Source organism: Aedes aegypti, chromosome 3 (genome assembly GCF_002204515.2).
Source record: "Aedes aegypti strain LVP_AGWG chromosome 3, AaegL5.0 Primary Assembly, whole genome shotgun sequence".
Classification (NCBI taxonomy): domain Eukaryota; kingdom Metazoa; phylum Arthropoda; class Insecta; order Diptera; family Culicidae; genus Aedes; species Aedes aegypti.
In genome coordinates, this window is record NC_035109.1 from 65,452,862 (window position 1) to 65,468,022 (window position 15,161).

Consider the following 15,161-nt stretch of genomic DNA (forward strand, 5'->3'; position numbering starts at 1 on the left):
GAGAGAATGGTTGTTTTATAGAGTTTTATGAGGTCTTCCGGGTGAGCACCCCACCATGTTCCGGTAATTGTTCGTAGAAAATTGATCCTTTGTTGGCATTTTTCCGTTAAATACCTAATATGAGTTCGCCAAGTGCCTTTTGAATCAAACCAGACCCCAAGGTATTTTGAAGTCAAAGACTGGTCGATGTCTGTTCCCAAAAGCTTAAGCTTTAGTTGGGCAGGATTCCGCTTCCTTGAAAATACGACCAGTTGAGTTTTTTGCGGAGCAAACTCGATCCCTAAATTTCTAGCCCAAGTGGATAGATTATCAAGGGAATTTTGCAATGGTCTTTGCAAGATTTCCGCTCGTGGGCCCTTCATAGAAACCACAGCATCATCTGCAAGTTGTCTTAGCGTGCATGGTTCTTCCAAACAGTTGTCAATATCTTTAACATAAAAATTATAAAGCAAGGGACTCAGACATGAGCCTTGGGGAAGGCCCATATAGCTAATTCTGGAAGTTGTCAGTTGACCGAGAGTGAAGCTCATGTGTTTTTCTGACAACAGATTGTACAAGAAATTATTCAATATTCCAGGTAATCCACTATTGTGCAGGCTTTCTGACAATATTTCTATGGAAACTGAATCAAAAGCGCCCTTAATATCCAAGAAAACCGAAGCCAATTGCTCCTTGTCCGCAAAGGCTAGTTGAATATCTGATGAAAGCAACGCTAGACAATCGTTTGTTCCTTTGCCCTTGCGAAAGCCAAATTGTGTACTGGAAAGCATGTTGTTTGATTCGACCCAGTGATCGAGTCGGGATAGGATCATTTTTTCTAACAATTTCCTTAAACATGATAACATAGCGATCGGGCGGTACGAATTATGATCAGACGCTGGTTTCCCAGGCTTTTGAATAGCTATTACTTTGACCTGTCTCCATTCAGGTGGAACAATGTTGTGCTCCATGAATAAGTTGAACAGGTCAAGCAACCGTCTTTTAGCGATATCAGGGAGATTTTTCAGAAGATTGAACTTAATCATATCGCGTCCCGGAGAGGAGTTGTTTGATGAAAGAAGAGCCATAGAAAATTCCAGCATAGTGAATGGACTGTCCAACGCATCGTCTCTCTGGGTTTCCCAGAATGGCGGTTGAGCTGGAACTGAGTCTGGACAGACCTTTTTCGCGAAGTTGAATATCCAACGATTGGAGTATTCGTCACTCTCATTTGAGGATGAGCGGTTTCGCATGTTGCGAGCCACTCTCCAAAGCGTCGTCATTGAAGTTTCTCGTGAGAGGCCATCGATGAAACGTCGCCAATAGCTGCGCTTCTTCGCTTTAATAAGATTCTTCAGTCTTTTTTCGAGCTTCGAGTACTCTAAATAAAGTTCTGAGGTACCATATCTACGAAAAGCTTTAAAGGCATTAGATTTTTCTCGATACAACTGAGTGCATTCATCATCCCAACCAGGTGTGGCTGGTCGTCTTTTGAAGGATGCACTTGGAACTCGTTGCTTTTGGGATTCTAATGCACTTTTATAAATCAATTCTGTTAGGAATCGATACTCATCCAACGGTGGGAGAGTGTTGAATGATTCGATACCAAAGGTTACCGCTGATGCAAATTTTTGCCAATCGATATTCCTAGTGAGGTCAAAAGGAACCTGAATTGACTGTTCTGACCTTTCACAATTAGTTCTGATAGAGGTTATTATGGGCAAGTGATCACTACCATGGGGATCATCGATAACCTTCCACATGCAATCGAATGATAGTGAACTTGATCCCAAAGACAGGTCAAGGCGGCTTTCTTTGCCGTCGGATGAAATACGTGTCACTTCACCTGTGTTCAAAATGTTCAAGTTGAAATCGTCGCATAAGTCATAGAAAATAGCCGCTCTATAATCGTCATAAGATTCGCCCCATCCAGTACCATGTGAGTTCATATCACCCAGTATTAAAACTGGAGATGAGAGCATGGAGACTGCATTCCAGAGATGACGGCGGTTTATTGAAACTCTTGGAGGAATATAAACAGAAGCTACGCAAAGGTCTTTACCCTTTACGCTTATTTGGCAAGCAACGATTTCTATGCCTGGATGAGTCGGGATGGGGATTCTGTAGAATGAGTGGCACTTTTTGATCCCTAAAAGCACACCCCCGTAATTATCATCTCGATCCTGGCGTATAATGTTAAAATCGTAGAAGTTAAGATCATCTTCAGAAGAAAGCCATGTTTCACAGAGTGCAAATATATCACAATCGGAGTTGTGAAGCAAAAACTTAAATGTGTCTAATTTAGGTTTTAGACTATGACAGTTCCACTGTAGCACAGTGATCATATCTTGTACCTCACTCGATGAATTATCCATCGAAAGATATGATCGAAGCAAGGAGGGGCCACGAAATAGTCAATTCCCTGAGATACTCTTCTATTGCGGGGAGAAAAAGGTCGAGTATGCCTCTGAATGAATCTGAAACTCCGAGGGCATTGCATATGCGATCCACAAGGGCCGTAAAAGTTATCAGTCCTCGCTTGGCCCCGGGGGTTTTCGAGGAAGAGCGAGGGACTTCAGTAGCTTTTTTTCTTGCTATCTTGTCTAGAGCTTCTTTTTGAAGTATATTTAATCGGTGGAGGCGGGGGCGGCAGATCTTTGCTGCAACACGGAACGGAAGCATCAAAGACCTGTTTCTTCGGCAATTTCAAATTTGCCCCACCTCCTTTTGAATTAGGCAAACTTTTGAGGGAAGATTTCATTACCTTTCGGCGCAGTCCCGGAGAAGATTGAGACTTTCGTTTACCGGGTGCGTGTACCTCCGAAGAATCTCCCCCATCTGTTTCGTCGTCGTTCGCTTCATCGGAAGACAACTCTTGAAAAGAGTTACCAACTGGGATGGCTGATGAAGACTCTTTTGCGGACGGATTTAAAGATTTTACCATTTCCGCGTATGTCTTCTTGGAGCGCTTCACAATTGAGCGACTCTCATTTCGAATGCGTCTTTTATAAGCCGGGCATTTCTGCAGGTCATGAAGTTCCTCGCGACAGTAGCTACATTTTTCGGCTTCCTGTGTGCAAGCATCTTCCAAGTGAGCTTGGTTGCATTTGCCACAACGGGGCTTGTTGTCGCAATAGCTAGCACTGTGGCCAAGCTGCTTGCAGTTGGTACAATTGAATACCTTCGGCACGTAAAGACGCACTGGGTAAAAAGCACTGTCAATACAAACAAATTTCGGGAGGACGGAATCGGGGAAAGTCACTCGAAACGAGGCTGACGGCGAAAACACTTTCTTATTTCCTTCCATGGAAACTGATTGTAATTGTTTACAATCCAGTATAGCCACATCAGGAATGGACCGGTTCTCAAAGACGCCTTTGCCAGTCTTAATGTCTTCGCATGTTAGACTCGCGTCGATAATTTTCCCTTCCACCTCGACTTCTCGTGCCGGTACATAGACGCAATATTCCACAGTAAAAGCCTCATGCTGAGCAATTTCATTCGCTGCTTTGTAACTAGGTGCAGTTACACGCAGCTTGGATTCTTTCACTTGGTGAATAACGGTCCCAGGATATTTACGCGTCAGCTCCCGAGAAATCGAGAGCACGTTCAAAATCTTTTTTTTGCGCCGGAAATAGACAACCCAAGGCCCAGCCGAAGACGGTTGATAGAACCGCGTTCGAGCAACGAGATCTCTAGGAGGCGTATCGCCTCCATCCGATTCATCCATGCGGAAAAAAGCTTAACCGCAACCAAATGAAGAAAAAAAAATAATAATAAAAAAAAACAAAAACAAAAAAAAAAAATATGTGTAAAAAAAATTATTAATCAGTGGACTATTTTGTACACACCTCCCCTAAATGGGTAAATCAAATTCACAAAAAAAAAGAAAAAAGAATTAACCAATCAGTGGGCTATTTTGTACCCAACTCCCCTATACGGGCAAAATTGCACCGGGAGAGAGACAGAGGAGAAGCGAAAAACAACCTTGAACTCAACACTGTTGTTCGGAGATGCGAAAGCAATTCAATAGATAATGTATACTTATCCGTTCTACAGCAGGAGAACGTCCACGCGCCGTAGGTAGTAGACCGACCGGGTCGGCCTTCTGCCTTGTTGTTGTTCTCGGTGCGGGAGAAAAATCAATCACCGATAATTGATGATGGGCGATGATTTTATTGCGGTGGAACGATACTAGTTTCACTAGTTCGCTTCCTTCGCAAAGCGCAATCGTCTAAGCACTCACTTTGCACAAAACTGAAACTTGTTTAACTCACTAATTAAACCAAAAACCCACGCGGGCGGTGGGGAAAAAGGCCTAAATGAACTCTGCAAAAAGTGCCGTACGATGAGACCGGGATCCTGTCGACCGACTCGTTCAAGCGCTAAGCAAGGAATGGCACTTGTTTTTGGTATGGTAGAATAAGTGTTTTCCATAGAAAAATTGATCATTTTGACTCAAGTGTAACTTTTAAAAATGGCCTATAAATTTTTGCATGCAACTTATTTGAAAAATTCTATCTCCGAAACTCCGAAATTTCAGAGAAAAATGTTCTATGAAGAAGTTCTAGTGAACCGTTTGGACTATAAGAAAAAAATATACACTGAAAAAATATTTTATTCATTTTCATTCATTTATTTTCGCGTTTCTCCATTAATAATAATACGTTTTCGAGAGTAAAGACCATATTTTTTCCACTTAGTTATTTTCCTTGATGGAGAATCACGAATAACTAATGAAAATGGCCTATTTTAATATTTAAATAATATTTTTTGCATTAAACTCGATGTAACTTGAAAATGGCTACTTCTAGAGAAATTATTCATATAATCATTATGGCTTAGAAACCATCCTTTGTCATGCTTCCGACACATTGTTATCTGGTCATAATGTATAGCTCATATATGCAGCTGTATTAATTTTTATTTGCAAACCTTATCTTTAATAATATTACCCTTGCAAGCAGACATATATTGAGGTAGGTCCTGTAAGAGAAGTGTAGACAAATGGTTACGGTATGTAGGTTATTCAAGCTGATATGAATGTCGTTTTTTTTGACCCTTAATCTACTCTCCCCACAACTTCAAAAGTTTTAGACTTGTGGAGAAAATAAATGTAATAGCCGCATCGTAAAATCCTCTTAGAGGGATTATAAACATATTTCAAAATGAAAATACCAGCAAAGTTTAGCTTTTCTTAAAAAAATCAGTAACAAGTTGTTAATAATTGTCTCTGGAATAATGCCTATGTTATCCCTCTAACAATGCCTAATAAATGCATTTATTAGTTCTACTGAGCTGGACATTACACTACTCTGCATTGTAGTATCCAATGTATTCAATCAGCAGGAAACATTCATATATGGTGCTGGCGAACGTGTGCTCGCATTTAAAAAATAAACTGAAGTTTATTTTTGTTTCCCCATGGCTCAAGATAGCTAAAAATAGTTATTTGATGTCTTCCAAAGCACGTGACTCTTCGGAAGACATCAAACAATTCGTTTAATATTCCATGATCGTAATATTTTACGAAATGGGTTTTCGTAATTTCAAATATTTACCAGAAAATCTGGTATAATAATAAACACTAAGCTTGGAGATAGATCGCCATCGAACTCACGATACAGTCCTTATAATCTTGATGTGTATATGATTGATCTGACAATCTTGAAAGCGTAGTAACTGGTTTGGCACAAATCGAGTCTATGATGTCCATTCGCAAAAAATCAGCGTTTGTTCTACTTTGAACGATTGCCCAAACCGCTCCATCTAGCTCGAGATCATGATGATTTCTGAAAATAAACCAAGCCATACTGAACCGGTTCTTTAACGATGCATCTAGGTACTCGAAAGGTGCGGAATTTTGTCTAATGACGAATCCACTAATGTCCGACGGAATCATGTCGGACCGCTTCTGAGATATGAATCGTTTTTTTTTTGTTACATCCGTAATGATTACACATCCGCAATGATTAAAGTTAAGATTAAACAAGCCGTCTTTGTCATCAGTGTATTTTTTTACCCACATCCAATTAATTTTAAAGTGGTCCATATTTTCCACATCTACTGGAAATGAGATCAACCTTCAAACAGCATAATCCCTGTTTTCACGAGTCATGATCATCCCAAACAGGCATTCAAACGTGTATCAACTGTGTTCAAAAGCTGCGTCTTTATTTTTTGGAATCCCCGCAAACTGGCAAAAATCTTGTTCCCTGCGGTTCGTTCCAAAATCAGAATCCAGAAAACAATTAATCAATTCATCTCGCTCGCCGGAAAAATGGCATCCCATGTGCAAATAAGTTTAGCTTTGCTTGAGTAGTTTTACAGACTACCTTGGACTTATCATGAAATCGGTCCCATCATCCTGTCCTAGTTATGGATAGTCAATATTCAACACTCACGATGAATTTGCATTATTTCTGTTTTGTTCTATCCGCGGTCAGGAGCGAGAGCTTGTAGGCTTGCTGTTTTGTGTTTGGATGAAATTATCTTCTAGGATTAACGGAATGCAGAGAAGTAGGGCGAGAGGAGTGAATGATTTCTTTAGTGTTTTCGAGATGGAATCAAAATATGTTTTTGAGTTGAATATTGCACGATGAATTGAATTTTCAATGTCTGGAGGACCAGACTTCAGGCAGAAAACAGTTGTTCGCTCTAAGAATTGGCGTTGGATCGATAATTGATTGATGTTGGGCTGCTTATATGAACCATCTCTTTAAACTGATTACTCATCATTCAACAACCTTCGCAAATCGAAGCTTCTTCCATCCACCATATATGTTTCTAACATATAGAGTTGATTACGCTCTACCTTTTTTCGTATCTTTTATATATAATTTTTTTTTAAGTTTGTTAGTATCATTCCAAACATTACATTTATTTCTTATATCTAGGTGTTCTGTGTTATTAGACAACACTATCATCCTAATTTGGTAAAACAAATTTAAGATTTTATTAACATTTTGTTAACAACATATTACATTTCATTTGCCGTAGCAGTTCAGATTTTTTGCAGGTGAGTTGATTTCACCTGCTTATAAGCGAATAAAAACGCTTTGCATTTACTTAACCTAACTTAACCTGAACATATAACGCATTATTCGTGGCAATAGAATATTTGAACTATTTTTGCCTGAAATTATTAATTATTTTATTTGACATTTGTTCCAATGTTTCAACATTTGATATTCTATGTAACTCATTGGTACTATACCAGGGAGGAAGCCTCAGAATCATTTTCAAAATTTTATTTTAATTTCTCTGCAGAGCTTTCTTCCTGGTATTACAACAGCTAGTCCATATTGGTAAGGTACAGTGGGGGAAGTGTATCAGTGGGGTAAGTGGATCATTCGTCAATATGAAGCATAAATACTTGAATATGTTGAATGTTTTCGCACCATTGCTTCGTTTTAGGTTATATTCTTACGCCCACACTGATATTATTGCAAAACTGGTACTACACGTACACTTTACACGAAACTTTTCGTGGTTTGTCTAAGCTAAGTTGTAGAAGAGCAAAATATAATCATTTTCCACTTGAAAGCATATAATCGTACCTTATTTGAGCATATAAATTGTTCTAGACAGATGATACAAATATATTCATAAAAAGAATAAAAGGATTTCAGTTTGTTATTCAATAGTAAATGTAGCTTATATTTTTAAACTACGAGTGTTTTTATAAAACATCGTTAGGAATAATCCTACAATACTTCTATATAACTTATGTGTAAAAATGGATGAATTTTCTTCAAATTATTCTAGCTCCAATATTTGTTTTGTTCGAATTAGTGTGAACTAATGTATAAAATATGTATATGCATATATTTTGGTTAAATAAAGATACTTTATAATTTCAGAGTATTAAAATGTAACATTACTAGCACTAATAACAAGAAAGAGAGTAATAGCATTCGTACTACACATAATTAAACCACATTTGTTTTGAGAACAGATGTTTGTTATTGGTGATCCACTTACCCCACTATGGTTGGGCAAGTGGATGATTTGTCGCAAATTTTCAAGTCCCTCATACTCAATACGTAAGAATCAGAAAAATCGAAATAAATGACGATTTGAAGAATATTAGTCCTTCATTTGTTATCCACAGAAAAAAGTTTGAATTACATTATTCACGTTAGCTGTACATAACAATGAAGTTGACTATTGATTTTTCTGTATCCACTTACCCCACGGTACCTTACAGCATACAACATGGCTAGCCTGAAATTTTGCTTGAATATCAAAAGTTTGTTCTCAAGACAAAGTTTTGATTTTCTATTAGGGATACAGGGAGTCTTTCAGATCTGGAGTTCTGATAATTAACCTGAAGTGTACGATTTGACAGATAACTTTGAATTATTCTAACATTGTATGTTGGAAAATTAAAGTTCTTTAATTTTACAATCAAACCTTCGTGCCAAACACTGCCGAATGCTTTTTCTATGTCTAGAAGAGCAAGACCAGTAGAATAGCCTTCATATTTGTTGGAACGGATCAAATTTGTTACACGTAAAAGTGGATGAGTGGTCGAAGCGGATTCCGAACTGTTCATTGGCAAAAATTGAATTTTCGTTGATGTGGGCCATCATTCTGTTCAAAATGACCTTTTCAAAAAGTTTACTGATGGAGGAAAGCAAACTGATTGGACCATAGCTAGAAGCTTCTGCAGGATTTTTGTCTGGTTTCAAAATTGGTACAGCCTTAGCATTTTTCCATTTGTCAAGAAAATATGCTAATTGAAAACAATTGTTAAATATATTAACTAAGAATGATAAGCTACTTACTGGAAGTTTTTTTTTTCTGAAGAGGATGTAGAAAATTCCATTATCGCCAGGAGCTTTCATATTTTTGAATTTTTTAATAATAGTTCTCACTTCTGCCAAATCAGTCTCTCAGGAATTTTCGAAAACGTTCTCTTGATTGAGAATAATTTCGAAGTCCTGAGTAACTTGATTTTCAATTGAACTGGTAGGTCCTAAATTAAAATTGTGCGCGCTTTCAAACTGCATAGCTTTTGAGCTTTTTCGCAATTGGTTAGTAATAATTTGTTTTCCTCTTACAATGCCGGTATTTTCTTCTGAGGTTTATTTTTTCAAAATTTTTGTTTCTTAATTGAAAAAATCGTTTCTTGATTTCTTTCTGCAAGTTCTGCCATATAATTTTCATAGCAGGATCGCGAGTGCGTTGAAATTGCCTGCTCCTCACGTTTTTAAGACGGATCAAGAGTTCAAGACGTTTTTAGACGATAACCACGGATTCAAATTTTACTTTACATTTTAGAATTACAATGCTTTTGGCTTCAACAATGGAATTTGTTAAAGTTTCAAGAGCATTGTCAATATCAAGTTTTGTTTGTAAAGAGATGTTAACATCAAAATTAGAGTCAATATTCATATATATTCCAGTTGGCTCGAAAATAATTAAAAGTTGAGCTGATTGAACTGAGAATCGCTTCATGGGATATTTGGTCGGCGTTAAGTCAGAGTGGACCAAGTGACATTTTTGATATTTTGAGAAAAATGAGTTCAAAGTCTAACGCTCTGTAATTTTTGAACTCGTTTAAATTTTGGTTCAATATTTCTACACGTCTTTATGTTACTTTCAAACAATATAATGTAATGTGATAATCATGAAAAATCATAATCCAAACCTCTAATAGAACGATTTTTTGATGGGCTGTGTGTACTTGGTCCACTCTGACTGAACTAAAGATCACCGTTCAGTGAGTTGGTTCACTCTGACTGAACAATTTCTTGGAAAATAACAATCATTTAATGCTTGCATGGTCAAATTGGGTGCATATCTATAAGATAAACAAATTATCAAGACCCTTCGAAAACAGTATCGTAAATTCTTAAATAATCCATATAGTAAATATCAAAACCAGTGACATTACGATAGCTTGAACATTAAGGTTTCGCAGGGTCAGGGCATTGAAGACCAGAAAAATTCAAATATGCGTTCAGTCAGAGTGGACCAAGTGAAAATCTTGAGTACCGACCAAAATATGCTGGTCCATTAAGCGGGACCTAGGACATGCCTTACATACACTATAGATCTACCGTAAACTTCTATTGGACTCTGAAATTGACTCAAAAAATGCAGTAATGAATCATTTTTTTTGCTTTTCAATACTTGGTCCACTCTGTCTGCACAGAATTTGTTGCAATTTCTGACCACCCATCCAAATATGGTAAATGCTCAAAAATCAAAATCAAATGCATCGAATTAAGTAATATTCATAAATTTCTATTGATGGATAAGTAGAAGAATGATTCGATGTCGAAAAATCTGACAAATCTCCTGAAATGTTTTTAATTTCCTCGCATTCCTCAGCGTGCTAATCATTTTCGCTGTTATGGTAAAAAGCACTTGGTCCATTCTGACTGCACACTTTTATCGATTTTTGTTGATCATGCAAAGTAAATTTCTTACATATCTCTCGCAGTTTTCAGTATTCTTCAAATCTGATCAAAATGTAACGGAGGTAACGTAATTTCGCATTAAATGAGAGAATAATCCAAATTTCCCAAGTTTTGTACTTGGTCCCCTCTGACTTAACGGCGATCATTTGAAATGTAACAGGGACATTATCAGAACCAAAATCAGCATGAGTAACTAATTGGCTACAAAGATGACTAGAGTCGGTTAATAGTAGATGGGTTTCTAGAAGAGGAAAACATGGGGGCTTTAAGGGAAAAACATGAGGGCTATAAGGGTGTCATCAAATAAAATGCTACCGTTGGAATTACTTTGAGAGTTATTCCATGACCGATGTTTGGCATTAAAATCACCATTGACAAAAAATTTTGACTTATTGCTAGTCAATGTTTGCAAGTCAGTTTGGAGCAATTAAACTTGCTGTCCAGAGCATTGAAAAGGCAAATAGGCAGCTATGAAAGTATATTTACCAAACTGTGTTTCAACAGAAACACCTAAATATTCAAAAACTTTAGTTTCAAATGACGAAAACAGTTGATGTTTTATACGCCTATGAATGATGATTGCAACTCCCCGACATGCCCCTTCAAGTCGATCATTAGAAAAACGTAATCCAATAACAACTTGATTAGTAAATTTTACACCGACTTGGACTGCTTCAGTCATAGTAGTGGCTTTGAACACCACTATGCCTTGATTAAAATTAGTTTGTGAATCAGCATGATTATAATCATCCTAATGGGTATGATTCTTGATCAAGCGATCGTTAACTGAAAAATGAGGATTGTTCGATACTCTACCAGGAAAATTCCGAAAACGACCGTTATCGTAATGCATATTACTGTTCACCTGCCTGGCACGAGCCTCGACGACTCGCGTACGCGAAGGGCAAGCCCAAAAATTTGACTTATGATTGCCCCCGCAATTGGCGCATATGAACTTATCGGTATATTCCTTCACTGGACAGACGTCCTTGGCGTGAGAAGAACCTCCGCAAATCATACATTTAGCATCCATGCGACAATTTTTTGTACCATGACCCCAGTGTTGGCACCGACGGCACTGTGTGGGGTTCTGGTAATTTCCTCCAGGTTTCATGTCACACGGACATCGAACATAAGTCTAGCTTTTTCTGAAGCTTTAATATTATTTAGATCTTTTTTGCTAAAGTGAACTAAATAATATTCTTGAGAAAGCTTTTTCCAAACAATTCCAGGTTGGGTTCTCTTCTTCATAATGATTACTTGGACTGGGGAAAATCCAAGTAAATCACTTATTCCATTTTTGATCTCTTCAGGTGACTTATGGTCACTTGAGAGACCTTTCAAGACGACTTTGAAGAAACGTTCAATTTTGTCGTCATAAGTTGAAAATGTGTGCTTCTTCTCTTCCAGATGTTTGAGACGAAGTTCGCGATCATTAAGAGTTTCCGGCAAGACGCGACAGTCTCATGTCTTTGCGATTTGGAAGGAAACCTTGATTCCCCTTATGGAGTTCAAGATCTCCTGCCTAAATCCTCCAAATTTGGAACAACTGCCACGATAGGCGGCACTCTTTGCTTCCTCACATGAATCAAAGATTTGTTTAGAGCCTCGAACTGATTGCTCATTTCGATGCAATTATCAACATTATCTATTTCACCCTTGGAAGAACGGTGACAATCGAGCATAAAAGGAGCGGCATCCGTTACTGCGCGGTTGTCACTCTGGATGTGAAGAATGCGTTCAACAGCGCAAGCTGGGAAGCAAAAGCACACGCGCTTAACCGCCTCAAGGTACCGGTGCAGTTGTGTAAGCTTCTAGAAAGCTATTTTGATGCTAGGATTCTACTGTATGACACAGAGGAGGGGCAAAAAAGCGTTCTAATTACCGCGGGAGTACCTCAAGGTTCAATCCTGGGCCCGCTGTTATGGAATGCGATGTACGATAACGTACTGCCCCTTCCGACGGGTGTTAAGATTGTTGGCTTCGCCGACGATATCACCCTAGTGGTCTATGGTGAATCGATGGAGGAAGTAGAGTTGACAGCAGCGCAATCTGGTCAAAAGCGCTTAGAACGAGCAGAAACCTAAAGTGGTTGGAAAGCACGTACAGGATTATGTGCTTAAGAGTAGCAAGTGCATACCGGATGGTATCTAAAGAAGCCGTGTGCATCAATGCCGGGATGACGCCCATCGGGCTCATCATCAAGGAAGATGTTCAATGCTTCAACCAAAGGGGTACCACAGAAGTCCGCGACACGTGTAAAGAGGAAACGCTTAGAAGCTGGCAACAGGAATGGCATAACTCCACTAAGGGTAGATGGACCCATCGGCTAATACCAAATGTGTCAGATTGGTATGGTAGAATCCATGGGGATGTGAACTTCCACCTGACGCAGTTGTTGTCAGGACATGGTTGCTATAGACAGTACCTCAATAGGTTCGGGCACTCAGAATCTCCTTCGTTCCCCAATTGTGCTGGTGTGGAGGAAACAGCGGAGCATGTCGTGTCCGATTGCCCCCGTTTGATTGTTGTGAGAGGTCGCACGCTCACTACATGCGTTGGGAACACGTCCCCCGACAATATAATAGAGAGAATGTGTGCGAATGCCGAGTGCTGGAATGCAGTAACTACGGCTGTCACTCACTTTATGTTAGAATTGCAGCGCCTATGGCGCGCCGACCAAGAGTCGGCTGCAGAGGATTAGCCCTGCCAAGGCTGGTCTCTTGTAACATTGTTTAAGTCGGCTAGGAGAAGCAGTTTGCCTAGGCTACTTCTGCTACACGTGTTGTGCTATATGCACAAGCCCCTCCCCGAAGAAATACCGTAAGGTGGTTCCGGGGAGATAAGGGTCTGAGGCCAAGGGTAATATCGATGCACTGTTCACCACTTGAGCAATTCTAAAAGAATTGCTCAAGCACAGTGCATAGGCTGGTTTTAGCGGGTCGTCGTTGGTGCGTCATCCCCGCATTCCCTGAGTTACCTTCTCAGGGGATCTGTTTGCAGATTTCCCCCTTGTAAAAAACAAAAAAAAAACCCTAGGAAGAAAGCACGTTTTCCGGAGAAACGTTCTTTCTTCCATTCTTGTCACGTTTAGTGACAGTTTTAAACCCCACTTTTTTAGAAGGAAGTTGTGAATTCAGAGATTCACTCTTCCTGTTGTTAGTAGTTGCAACCATATTTAGAAGTGATCTTCTAAGCGGGTTTTCCCAATACGAAATACCACCGCTAGCTTTCGCTAACGGATCCAACTCAAAATCGAAGACACGGTTTCTAACAAGGATCGTACAGGGATCAACAGTAGAAAAATAGTACTGGAAAGTACCGTTTTAGTAGCACTGAAAAGTACCGTTTTTTTAGCACTGAGATGTACTATTTTATTGCTTTAGGTAGTTTTAAAAACTTCCAAGAGTAGAGAGAATTTGTGTACGCATAACACGAAGGTACGATGCGTATTGAAAAACAAGTTAGTAATTTCCATAAACTTTGTATGGGTATATCCTTACATCGCACTGTGGTTCCATTTGTTCTACGAAGCGGTCATAAATCATTTTACTCAATATCCGACGATAAATACCATCAGAAATTGCCAAATTAATTATTTTTGACTGTTAAAACTTCATCGAGGTTGATGCCGTTATTGATATCACTTCAAAAATTCTAATTAGGATACAGAGAACATATTGCGAATGCTCTGTTATATGAATTATTATATGTGCAAAAAACTGACTTGAAATCATCTCTCTTTCCGTTTCCAAGATTTACAAAAGTATTTAATATTTTATTGATAAGTACCAGAAAATCTATAGATTGAAAGCAATATATTAGGATTATTAATGTCGAACTTGCTCAGAAGCCTACTTTTTGGTATGTGCATGTAAAAAGCTAATGAACACTTTTCTGACATACTTATTAATTAATAATGCCAATTTCACATCAAATCTCTACCAAAACCAAATAACGAACATGTCACTTAATGTAATTAACCTTAAGTTTCAAATATTTAGAACTGAAAAATAAATAATGAATTATTTGGTAATATTTTGTTGCTTCTTAATACTTTTTTATTCTCACAATTTTATTTTTTTAGCACTATCTATAAAGATGCTGGAATGTCGTTTAATATCTTGTTTTGATGCTCAAAATAAATACAAGAACAATTTCATGCCATTCCTCCCACACTTTGGGAAGTCATATCATACATATTAGAATGGCTGTTGTACCAATACTAATGTAATAGGATTTTATTGTCCCAGCGATCTCACTAAAACTAGTTGTTTAATCGAAGTAGTGAAAAATTAAATATTTTGAATAGTCATTCCAGTTAGCTACAAATATAGGGGGAGATCCCCCAGTACCGGACACTTAAGCCACTAAATTCATAATTCGAAAAATATTGATTTTATGGGCTCGTGTTACCCATTTATGATAAATATTATCATTTTTATAGTGTTCAAAAATAAATTTGAAAATATAAATATGAATTTTGACATTGCATTTTGATGATATATTTTAGTACCAAATTGATCGATCTTGAAAGGTGGCACCCAATACCGGACACGATCTGGAAATGCCTAAAATTCTGTAAAATTGAACATCATTGAATGTGTACACTATGGGAATAGTTTATAATTACAAATTCAATGCATTTGCAACATTTACAAGAATAATTTGAGTTTTTCTTAGTTTGCAAGATGCCTATCAAAAACCTCTTTCATATATGATGAAAAATAGCACATTTTACGATGTTGTTCT

The 15,161-nt window shown here is 38.1% G+C and overlaps 1 protein-coding gene across 3 annotated transcripts in view; it reads left to right on the forward strand.

The window, feature by feature from the left end:
• The window catches only part of LOC5578798 (patched domain-containing protein 3), an 89,165-nt gene that overhangs the window by 12,728 nt on the left and 61,276 nt on the right, over positions 1 to 15,161 (forward strand). The window lies entirely within an intron of this gene.